This window comes from Oncorhynchus clarkii, chromosome 30 (assembly GCF_045791955.1).
Source record: "Oncorhynchus clarkii lewisi isolate Uvic-CL-2024 chromosome 30, UVic_Ocla_1.0, whole genome shotgun sequence".
In the NCBI taxonomy this organism is placed as follows: Eukaryota; Metazoa; Chordata; class Actinopteri; order Salmoniformes; family Salmonidae; genus Oncorhynchus; species Oncorhynchus clarkii.
In genome coordinates, this window is record NC_092176.1 from 25,874,640 (window position 1) to 25,887,098 (window position 12,459).

The 12,459-nt window shown below is 45.7% G+C and overlaps 1 protein-coding gene across 2 annotated transcripts in view; it reads left to right on the forward strand.

The window, feature by feature from the left end:
- Positions 1 to 12,459, forward strand: part of LOC139389483 (palmitoyltransferase ZDHHC8B-like) — a 125,404-nt gene that overhangs the window by 106,008 nt on the left and 6,937 nt on the right. The window lies entirely within an intron of this gene.

Consider the following 12,459-nt stretch of genomic DNA (forward strand, 5'->3'; position numbering starts at 1 on the left):
TCTGTGTGGAAGATGAGGTTGACCTGTACCTTAACAGAGGGGTAGTGTGTTAGTGTAGCACTGTTCCATGCCAGGGGAGGGTCTGTGTGGAAGATGAGGTTGACCTGTACCTTAACAGAGGGGTAGTGTGTTAGTGTAGCACTGTTCCATGCCAGGGGATGGTCTGTGTGGAAGATGAGGTTGACCTGTACCTTAACAGAGGGGTAGTGTGTTAGTGTAGCACTGTTCCATGCCAGGGGAGGGTCTGTGTGGAAGATGAGGTTGACCTGTACCTTAACAGAGGGGTAGTGTGTTAGTGTAGCACTGTTCCATGCCAGGGGAGGGTCTGTGTGGAAGATGAGGTTGACCTGTACCTTAACAGAGGGGTAGTGTGCTAATATAGCCCTGTTCCATGCCAGGGGATGGTCTGTGTGGAAGATGAGGTTGACCTGTACCTTAACAGAGGGGTAGTGTGTTAGTGTAGCACTGTTCCATGCCAGGGGAGGGTCTGTGTGGAAGATGAGGTTGACCTGTACCTTAACAGAGGGGTAGTGTGTTAATATAGCCCTGTTCCATGCCAGGGGATGGTCTGTGTGGAAGATGAGGTTGACCTGTACCTTAACAGAGGGGTAGTGTGTTAGTGTAGCACTGTTCCATGCCAGGGGATGGTCTGTGTGGAAGATGAGGTTGACCTGTACCTTAACAGAGGGGTAGTGTGTTAGTGTAGCACTGTTCCATGCCAGGGGAGGGTCTGTGTGGAAGATGAGGTTGACCTGTACCTTAACAGAGGGGTAGTGTGTTAGTGTAGCCCTGTTCCATGCCAGGGGATGGTCTGTGTGGAAGATGAGGTTGACCTGTACCTTAACAGAGGGGTAGTGTGTTAGTGTAGCACTGTTCCATGCCAGGGGATGGTCTGTGTGGAAGATGAGGTTGACCTGTACCTTAACAGAGGGGTAGTGTGTTAGTGTAGCACTGTTCCATGCCAGGGGAGGGTCTGTGTGGAAGATGAGGTTGACCTGTACCTTAACAGAGGGGTAGTGTGTTAGTGTAGCACTGTTCCATGCCAGGGGATGGTCTGTGTGGAAGATGAGGTTGACCTGTACCTTAACAGAGGGGTAGTGTGTTAGTGTAGCACTGTTCCATGCCAGGGGATGGTCTGTGTGGAAGATGAGGTTGACCTGTACCTTAACAGAGGGGTAGTGTGTTAGTGTAGCACTGTTCCATGCCAGGGGATGGTCTGTGTGGAAGATGAGGTTGACCTGTACCTTAACAGAGGGGTAGTGTGTTAGTGTAGCACTGTTCCATGCCAGGGGATGGTCTGTGTGGAAGATGAGGTTGACCTGTACCTTAACAGAGGGGTAGTGTGTTAGTGTAGCACTGTTCCATGCCAGGGGATGGTCTGTGTGGAAGATGAGGTTGACCTGTACCTTAACAGAGGGGTAGTGTGTTAGTGTAGCACTGTTCCATGCCAGGGGATGGTCTGTGTGGAAGATGAGGTTGACCTGTACCTTAACAGAGGGGTAGTGTGTTAGTGTAGCACTGTGCCATGCCAGGGGATGGTCTGTGTGGAAGATGAGGTTGACCTGTACCTTAACAGAGGGGTAGTGTGTTAGTGTAGCACTGTGCCATGCCAGGGGAGGGTCTGTGTGGAAGATGAGGTTGACCTGTACCTTAACAGAGGGGTAGTGTGTTAGTGTAGCACTGTGCCATGCCAGGGGATGGTCTGTGTGGAAGATGAGGTTGACCTGTACCTTAACAGAGGGGTAGTGTGTTAGTGTAGCACTGTGCCATGCCAGGGGATGGTCTGTGTGGAAGATGAGGTTGACCTGTACCTTAACAGAGGGGTAGTGTGTTAGTGTAGCACTGTGCCATGCCAGGGGATGGTCTGTGTGGAAGATGAGGTTGACCTGTACCTTAACAGAGGGGTAGTGTGTTAGTGTAGCACTGTTCCATGCCAGGGGATGGTCTGTGTGGAAGATGAGGTTGACCTGTACCTTAACAGAGGGGTAGTGTGTTAATATAGCACTGTGCCATGCCAGGGGATGGTCTGTGTGGAAGATGAGGTTGACCTGTACCTTAACAGAGGGGTAGTGTGTTAGTGTAGCACTGTGCCATGCCAGGGGATGGTCTGTGTGGAAGATGAGGTTGACCTGTACCTTAACAGAGGGGTAGTGTGTTAGTGTAGCACTGTGCCATGCCAGGGGAGGGTCTGTGTGGAAGATGAGGTTGACCTGTACCTTAACAGAGGGGTAGTGTGTTAGTGTAGCACTGTGCCATGCCAGGGGAGGGTCTGTGTGGAAGATGAGGTTGACCTGTACCTTAACAGAGGGGTAGTGTGATAATATAGCCCTGTTCCATGCCAGGGGAGGGTCTGTGTGGAAGATGAGGTTGACCTGTACCTTAACAGAGGGGTAGTGTGATAATATAGCCCTGTGCCCTGCCAGGGGAGGGTCTGTGTGGAAGATGAGGTTGACCTGTACCTTAACAGAGGGGTAGTGTGATAATATAGCCCTGTGCCCTGCCAGGGGATGGTCTGTGTGGAAGATGAGGTTGACCTGTACCTTAACAGAGGGGTAGTGTGATAATATAGCCCTGTGCCCTGCCAGGGGATGGTCTGTGTGGAAGATGAGGTTGACCTGTACCTTAACAGAGGGGTAGTGTGTTAGTGTAGCACTGTTCCATGCCAGGGGAGGGTCTGTGTGGAAGATGAGGTTGACCTGTACCTTAACAGAGGGGTAGTGTGCTAATATAGCACTGTTCCATGCCAGGGGAGGGTCTGTGTGGAAGATGAGGTTGACCTGTACCTTAACAGAGGGGTAGTGTGATAATATAGCCCTGTGCCCTGCCAGGGGATGGTCTGTGTGGAAGATGAGGTTGACCTGTACCTTAACAGAGGGGTAGTGTGTTAGTGTAGCACTGTTCCATGCCAGGGGAGGGTCTGTGTGGAAGATGAGGTTGACCTGTACCTTAACAGAGGGGTAGTGTGCTAATATAGCACTGTTCCATGCCAGGGGAGGGTCTGTGTGGAAGATGAGGTTGACCTGTACCTTAACAGAGGGGTAGTGTGTTAGTGTAGCACTGTTCCATGCCAGGGGATGGTCTGTGTGGAAGATGAGGTTGACCTGTACCTTAACAGAGGGGTAGTGTGTTAGTGTAGCACTGTTCCATGCCAGGGGAGGGTCTGTGTGGAAGATGAGGTTGACCTGTACCTTAACAGAGGGGTAGTGTGTTAGTGTAGCACTGTTCCATGCCAGGGGAGGGTCTGTGTGGAAGATGAGGTTGACCTGTACCTTAACAGAGGGGTAGTGTGCTAATATAGCCCTGTTCCATGCCAGGGGATGGTCTGTGTGGAAGATGAGGTTGACCTGTACCTTAACAGAGGGGTAGTGTGTTAGTGTAGCACTGTTCCATGCCAGGGGAGGGTCTGTGTGGAAGATGAGGTTGACCTGTACCTTAACAGAGGGGTAGTGTGTTAGTGTAGCACTGTTCCATGCCAGGGGATGGTCTGTGTGGAAGATGAGGTTGACCTGTACCTTAACAGAGGGGTAGTGTGTTAGTGTAGCACTGTTCCATGCCAGGGGAGGGTCTGTGTGGAAGATGAGGTTGACCTGTACCTTAACAGAGGGGTAGTGTGTTAATATAGCCCTGTTCCATGCCAGGGGATGGTCTGTGTGGAAGATGAGGTTGACCTGTACCTTAACAGAGGGGTAGTGTGTTAGTGTAGCACTGTTCCATGCCAGGGGATGGTCTGTGTGGAAGATGAGGTTGACCTGTACCTTAACAGAGGGGTAGTGTGTTAGTGTAGCACTGTTCCATGCCAGGGGAGGGTCTGTGTGGAAGATGAGGTTGACCTGTACCTTAACAGAGGGGTAGTGTGCTAATATAGCACTGTGCCCTGCCAGGGGATGGTCTGTGTGGAAGATGAGGTTGACCTGTACCTTAACAGAGGGGTAGTGTGATAATATAGCCCTGTTCCATGCCAGGGGATGGTCTGTGTGGAAGATGAGGTTGACCTGTACCTTAACAGAGGGGTAGTGTGTTAGTGTAGCACTGTGCCATGCCAGGGGATGGTCTGTGTGGAAGATGAGGTTGACCTGTACCTTAACAGAGGGGTAGTGTGTTAGTGTAGCACTGTTCCATGCCAGGGGATGGTCTGTGTGGAAGATGAGGTTGACCTGTACCTTAACAGAGGGGTAGTGTGATAATATAGCCCTGTTCCATGCCAGGGGATGGTTTGTGTGGAAGATGAGGTTGACCTGTACCTTAACAGAGGGGTAGTGTGATAATATAGCCCTGTTCCATGCCAGGGGATGGTCTGTGTGGAAGATGAGGTTGACCTGTACCTTAACAGAGGGGTAGTGTGTTAGTGTAGCACTGTTCCATGCCAGGGGATGGTCTGTGTGGAAGATGAGGTTGACCTGTACCTTAACAGAGGGGTAGTGTGATAATATAGCCCTGTGCCATGCCAGGGGATGGTCTGTGTGGAAGATGAGGTTGACCTGTACCTTAACAGAGGGGTAGTGTGTTAGTGTAGCACTGTTCCATGCCAGGGGATGGTCTGTGTGGAAGATGAGGTTGACCTGTACCTTAACAGAGGGGTAGTGTGATAATATAGCCCTGTGCCATACCAGGGGATGGTCTGTGTGGAAGATGAGGTTGACCTGTACCTTAACAGAGGGGTAGTGTGTTAGTGTAGCACTGTGCCATGCCAGGGGATGGTCTGTGTGGAAGATGAGGTTGACCTGTACCTTAACAGAGGGGTAGTGTGTTAGTGTAGCACTGTGCCATGCCAGGGGATGGTCTGTGTGGAAGATGAGGTTGACCTGTACCTTAACAGAGGGGTAGTGTGTTAGTGTAGCACTGTTCCATGCCAGGGGATGGTCTGTGTGGAAGATGAGGTTGACCTGTACCTTAACAGAGGGGTAGTGTGATAATATAGCACTGTTCCATGCCAGGGGATGGTCTGTGTGGAAGATGAGGTTGCAGATGTTCCCATTTTTATAATAGTCAGCAAAAAGTGTCTCTTGATTTTCCACAAGGAGCTTCATTTTGGGATCTTATCATTCTTTACATACACAGGGTATTTGAATTACCTCTGAACAGCGGGAGGCAGCTTCTAAGGTCTCTGCATTTGGTTGGAGTAGACTGTTCGACTCTCCTGCCATTGTTGGGCTGAAGGGCTTTGACACCTCTCACTTGACATGTCAGTGCTAGTTGAAGTTGTATCAAGCTTGGCGGCCTTAATTTAGCATTCGGTCCTTATAAAGTAAAGTCATGCATTTTTCTCCTTGGCTTTTGGAAATAAAATATAGCTTTAGACTAAACATTACTCACTCAGTTCCAGGTTGGATGGTGTTTTCAGGTTTCTGTTTTTTTCCAGAGCATTTGTATAGTGTTGAAATAATAATATTTGGTAGTTGTAAGCCTTCCAGGTGATTCCGTAATTCCGTCCAAAATCAGGTTGTGGGTTTTGGTTTGGAGTGAAGGTTATGTTGTAGAGGGTAGTATCCTGTATACAGTGCCTTGCGAAAGTATCCGGCCCCCTTGAACTTTGCGACCTTTTGCCACATTTCAGGCTTCAAACATAAAGATATAAAACTGTATTCTTTTGTGAAGAATCAACAACAAATGGAACACAATCATGAAGTGGAACGACATTTATTGGATATTTCAAACTTTTTTAACAAATCAAAAACTGAAAAATTGGGCGTGCAAAATTATTCAGCCCCTTTACTTTCAGTGCAGCAAACTCTCTCCAGAAGTTCAGTGAGGATCTCTGAATGATCCAATGTTGACCTAAATGACTAATGATGATAAATACAATCCACCTGTGTTTAATCAAGTCTCCGTATAAATGCACCTGCACTGTGATAGTCTCAGAGGTCCGTTAAAAGCGCAGAGAGCATCATGAAGAACAAGGAACACACCAGGCAGGTCCGAGATACTGTTGTGAAGAAGTTTAAAGCCGGATTTGGATACAAAAAGATTTCCCAAGCTTTAAACATCCCAAGGAGCACTGTGCAAGCGATAATATTGAAATGGAAGGAGTATCAGACCACTGCAAATCTACCAAGACCTGGCCGTCCCTCTAAACTTTCAGCTCATACAAGGAGAAGACTGATCAGAGATGCAGCCAAGAGGCCCATGATCACTCTGGATGAACTGCAGAGATCTACAGCTGAGGTGGGAGACTCTGTCCATAGGACAACAATCAGTCGTATATTGCACAAATCTGGCCTTTGTGGAAGAGTGGCAAGAAGAAATCCATTTCTTAAAGATATCCATAAAAAGTGTTGTTTAAAGTTTGCCACAAGCCACCTAGGAGACACACCAAACATGTGGAAGAAGGTGCTCTGGTCAGATGAAACCAAAATTGAACTTTTTGGCAACAATGCAAGACGTTATGTTTGGCGTAAAAGCAACACAGCCCATCACCCTGAACACACCATCCCCACTGTCAAACATGGTGGTGGCAGCATCATGGTTTGGGCCTGCTTTTCTTCAGCAGGGACAGGGAAGATGGTTAAAATTGATGGGAAGATGGATGGAGCCAAATACAGGACCATTCTGGAAGAAAACCTGATGGAGTCTGCAAAAGACCTGAGACTGGGACGGAGATTTGTCTTCCAACAAGACAATGATCCAAAACATAAAGCAAAATCTACAATGGAATGGTTCAAAAATAAACATATCCAGGTGTTAGAATGGCCAAGTCAAAGTCCAGACCTGAATCCAATCGAGAATCTGTGGAAAGAACTGAACACTGCTGTTCACAAATGCTCTCCATCCAACCTCACTGAGCTCGAGCTGTTTTGCAAGGAGGAATGGGAAAAAATTTCAGTCTCTCGATGTGCAAAACTGATAGAGACATACCCCAAGCGACTTACAGCTGTAATCGCAGCAAAAGGTGGCGCTACAAAGTATTAACTTAAGGGGGCTGAATAATTTTGCACGCCCAATTTTTCAGTTTTTGATTTGTTAAAAAAGTTTGAAATATCCAATAAATGTCGTTCCACTTCATGATTGTGTCCCACTTGTTGTTGATTCTTCACAAAAAAATACAGTTTTATATCTTTATGTTTGAAGCCTGAAATGTGGCAAAAGGTCGCAAAGTTCAAGGGGGCCGGATACTTTCGCAAGGCACTGTATGTTCCTGACAAAAAAAGAATCTGTCTCTGTCTCTCTGTGTGTGTGTGTGGAAACTTTCCAGAGTGATGTTGGTCCATGGTGGCGCGATGGCATCACACACTTGCTGCAGATTGGACGGCAGCCCATTCCATCTTATCGCAAAGATGCTCTTTTGGGTTGAGGTCTTGGGACTTCGCAGGCCACTCAAGTAAACTGAACTCGCTGTCATGTTCCAGGCTATGTTTATCCACTCCTCAATTCTCCAGTGTTGTTGATCGTGTGTTCACTGGAGCCACTTCTTCTTGTTTTTAGCTGATATGAATAGAACCCGGTGTGGTTATCTGCTGCAATAGCCCTCCGTGACAACGATCAACGAGTTGTGCGTTCCAAGATGCCGTTCTTCACACCACTGTTGTACTGCGCCATTATCGGTTTGTGGCCCGCCTGTTAGCTTGCATCATTCTTGCCATTTTCCTTTGATCTCTCTCATCAACAAGCTGTTTTTGCCCACAGGACTACCGCTGACTGGATGTTTTTTGTTTGTCGCACCATTAACACCACCGGTTAACAGAGTGCGGCCGTTTCTGAGATATGGGATCTGGCATACCTGGCACCGACGATCATACCACGTTCAAAGTCGCTTATGTCACACATTTTGCAAATTCTAACGTTCAATAGAAAACTAACTGAATGCCTCAATTCCTGTTTGCCTACTTCATATAGCAAGCCACAGCCACAGGACTCACTGTCTGTAGGAGAGATCCATTTTCGTGAACGACCATGACCTGCAAATACAGTAGGGTAATTGAAAATGCGCTGTACAGTCAGAGACAGAGGAACCATTTTTTGAGATTTGATATTTTTTTTTTTTTAAGCCTAATTTAGATAAGTTTCTGCTTATAATTTCCAACATTTTGGTCTGCTATTTGTTAGTCAACTTGACTTGCTTAATTAAGGAAATGAAAAGCAGTGAAAACGACCCAACATGTTTCTGATAAGAAACTATCAGTTTGGGGCCTCCCGAGTGGCGCAGCGGTCTACCGCTTGAGGCATCACTACAGACCTGGGTTCGATCCCAGGCTGTGTCACAACCGGCTGTGACCGAGAGTCCGATAGGGCGGCGCACAATTGGCCCAGCGTCGTCTGGGTTAGGGGAGACTTTGTCTGGGGGAGCTTTACTTGGCTCATCGCGCTCTAGCAACTCCTTGTGATGGGCCAGGCGCCTGCAGGCTGACTTTGGTCATCAGTTGAACAGTGTTTCTTCTCACACATTGGTGCGACTGGCTTCCGGGTAAGTGGGCGGGTGTTAAAAAGTGTGGTTTGGTGGGTCGTGTTTCAGAGGACGCAGGACTCGACCTTTGCCTCTCCCGAGCCCGTTGGGGAGTTACAGCGATAAGGGGAGAAAAAGGGGGTAAAAAAAAATATATATATATACTGTTTTTATGATGCTGTTAAGATAACACATTTACATACGATCCCTAACCGTGCATACATTCTCTCAAGATGCTGGAAGAAATCAATAATTTTTCTCCACTCCTGTTCCTGAGTCAAAATGTACATTTGGTGTATCATTTTACTGCAAGGTATGCTTAATTCTGCAGGAGCTAATATTATATTAGGCTATGTGAGAGGATACAGTGCCTTCAGAAAGTATTCATACCCCTTAACTTATTCCATATTTTGTTGTTACAGCCTGGATAAAAAAAATCTCACCCATCTACGCACAATAATGACAGAAATCTTAACACATTTATTGAAAATTAAATACAGAAATATCTAATTGACATAACTATTCATACCCCTTTGCAATGATGCTCAATTGAGCTCAGGTACATCCAATTTCCTTTGATCATATTTGATGTCACTACAACTTGATTGGAGTCCACCTGTGGCCAATTCAATTGTTTAGACATGATTTAGAAAGAAACACAACTGTCTATATAAGGTCCCACAGTTTACAGTGGGACCCTATAGCATGAACTTAGAGCAGAAACTATAGCATGAAGCCCAAATAACTGTCCTTAGATCTCCAAGATAGAATTGTGATGTGGCATATATCTGGGGGAGTGTATTAAACCATTTCTAGAGTGTTCAAAGTTTTCAAGAGCACATGGGTCTCCATCATTGGGAAGAAAATATGGTCACTTCTGCCTAGAGCTGACCATCCAACCAAACTGAGCAACCGGGCAAGAATGCCCTTGGTCAGGGAGGTGACAAAGAACCCAATGACCACTCTGACAGAAGTACAGAGTTCATTGGCTGAGATGGAGAAAACATGAAAGAGTGGCCATGAGAGGGTGGCCAGATGGAAGCCACTCCTGAGGAAAAAAAGGCACATGACAGCACGCCTGGAGTTTGCAAAATGGCACATGAAAGACTCTGAGAGCATAAGGCAAAAGATTCTGCGCTCTGATGAGACAGAAATTGAACTCTTTAGGCTGAATGCAAAGCGCTATGTCTGGAGAAAAAACAGGCACAGCTCATCACTCGTCAACACCATCCCTACTGTGAAGCATGGTGGTGGCAGCATCATGCTATGGGGATGCTTTTGAGCAGCAGGGACTGGGAGACTGGTAAGGATAGAGGGAACAATGAAAGAAGCCAAATATAGGCAAATCCTTGATGAGAACCTGCTTCAGAGTGCAAACGATGTTAGACTGGGACGAAGATTTACAATCCAACAGGACAATGACCCCCAAGCATACAGCTAAAGCAAAGCTGATACAGATGACACAAAGCTGTAATCGCTGCCAAAGGTGCTTCTACAAAGTATTGACTCGGATGTGAATACTTATGTAAATGATATATATCTGTATTTTATTTTCAATACATTAGCAAACATTTCTTAACATGTTTTCACTTTCTCATTATTGGGCATTGTGTGTAGATGGGTGAAACATCTATTCAATACATTTTGAATTCAGGCTGTAACACAACAAAATGTGGAATAAGTCAAGGGGTATGAATACTTTCTGAAGGCACTGTATAGACCTACAGCCAGTACCCAGATTTCACTTACTATTCCATTTAACCCTTCTAAACAGTAGACTACATATCTCGTGACGTGCCATATTTGAAGTCCCAGTCTTGTGACATTGAAATTTGTATATTGCCTCAATCATCACACATACAGTGCCTTGCAAAATAATTCATCCCCCTTGACATTTTCCCTATTTTGTTGCATTACAACCTGTAATTTAAATAGTTTTTTATTTGTACTTCATCTAATGGACATAAATAAAATAATCCAAATTGGTGAAGTGAAATTTTAAAGAATTACTTGTTTTCTTTTTTTAAATGGAAAATTGGTCCCGGCATATGTATTCACCCCCTTTTCTATGAAGCCCCTAAATAAGATCCCCCAGAGTCTGCAACACCACTAAGCAAGGGGGACCATGAAGACCAAGGAGCTCTCCAAACAGGTCAGGGACAAAGTTGTGGAGAAGTACAGATCAGGGTTGGGTTATAAAAAAATATCAGAAACTTTGAACATCCCACGGAGCATCATTAAATCCGTTATTAAAAAATGGAAAAAATATGGCACCACAACAAACCTACCAAGAGAGGGCCACCCACCAAAACTCACAGACCAGGCAAGAAGGGCATTAATCAGAGAGGCAACAAAGAGATCAAAGATAACCCTGAAGGAGCTGCAAAGCTCCACAGCAGAGATTGGAGTATCTGTCCATAGAGCCACTTTAAGCCATGCACTCCACAGAACTGGGCTTTAGGGGAGAGTGTCCAGAAAAAAAGCCCTTGCTTAAAGAAAAAAATAAGCAAACACGTTTGGTGTTCGCCAAAAGACAAAAAAATATGGAAGAAGGTTCTCTGGTCAGATGAGACTAAAATGTAGCTTTTTGGCCATCAAAGAAAACACTATGTCTGGTGCAAACCCAACACCTCGAACATCATCGCCACAGTGAAGCATGGTGGTGGCAGCATCATGCTGTGGGGATGTTTTTCATCGTCAGGGACTGGGAAACAAACTGGTCAGAATTGAAGGAATGATGGATGACGCTAAATACAGGGAAATTCTTGAGGGAAACCTGTTTCAGTCTTCCAGAGATTTGAGACTGGGACGGAGGTTCCCCTTCCCAGCAGGACAATGACCCTAAGCACACTGCTGAAGCAACACTCGATCGATGGGTTTAAGGGGAAACATTTAAATGTCTTGGAATGGCCTAGTCAAAGCCCAGACCTCAATCCAATTGAGAATATGTGGTATGACTTAAAGATTGCTGTACACCAGCTGAACCCATCCAAATTGAAGGAGCTGGAGCAGTTTTGCCTTGAAGAATGGGCAAAAATCCCAGTGGCTAGATGTACCAAGCTTATAGAGACATTACCCAAGATACTTGCAGCTGTAATTTCTGCAAAAGGTGTGTCTACAAAGTATTGACTTTGGGGGGGTGAATAGTTATGCACACTCAGGCTTTCTGTTTTTTTGTCTTATTTCTTGTTTGTTTCACACAAATATATATTTTGCATCTTCAAAGTGGTAGACATGTTGTGTAAATCAAATGATACAAACCCCCCAAAAATCTATTTTAATTCCAGGATGTAAGGCAACAAGATAGGAAAATGCCAAGGGGGGTGAATACTTTCGCAAGCCACTGTAACATCACACTTCCCACTGCTATCAACCTCTTTAACCACTTCACAAAATCTTTCCCAGACGTTACTATTCTGGCCCTCCCTTTTCTTTATTTTCAGATTTCAGATTTTCTCTTATTGAATTCCTTTTTGCCTCAGTGGATCAACGTTTTCTGCCCAAGTTCCCGATAGCATTTGGCGCAGTTACAGTAAGGCCCTAAAACTTTGGCTTACACTCTATTTAAGCAATAAGGCCAGAGGAGGTGTGGTATATGGCCAATATACCACGGATAAGGGCTGTTCTTATGCACGACGCAAAGCGAGGTGCCTGGATGCAGCCCTTAGCTGTGATATATTGGCCATATATCACAAACACCCGAGGTGCCTTATTGCTATTATAAACTGGTACCAATGTAATTAGAGCAGTAAAAATAAATGTTTTGTCATAGACATGGTATATCAGACCGCATACCATGGGTGTCAGCCAATCAGCTTTCAGGGCTCAAACCACCCAGTTTCTAATGGCAGATAAAATATTATGAAAGAGAAACCTCAGTGTCGCCTATAGATATGAATTGCACAAGAATTATACATGCATAACCCGCTCTTCATCCGCACAATATTTCATGACCCTAAACCCACGAGGACTGCGGGTTATGAGTCAACCCGCAAATCACTAGTGTGTATCTCTCTCCCTGTGCTTCTCTTTCTGTCTCTTTTTGTTTCTTTCTCTCTCTCTTGTGTATTGCACCGAACTGC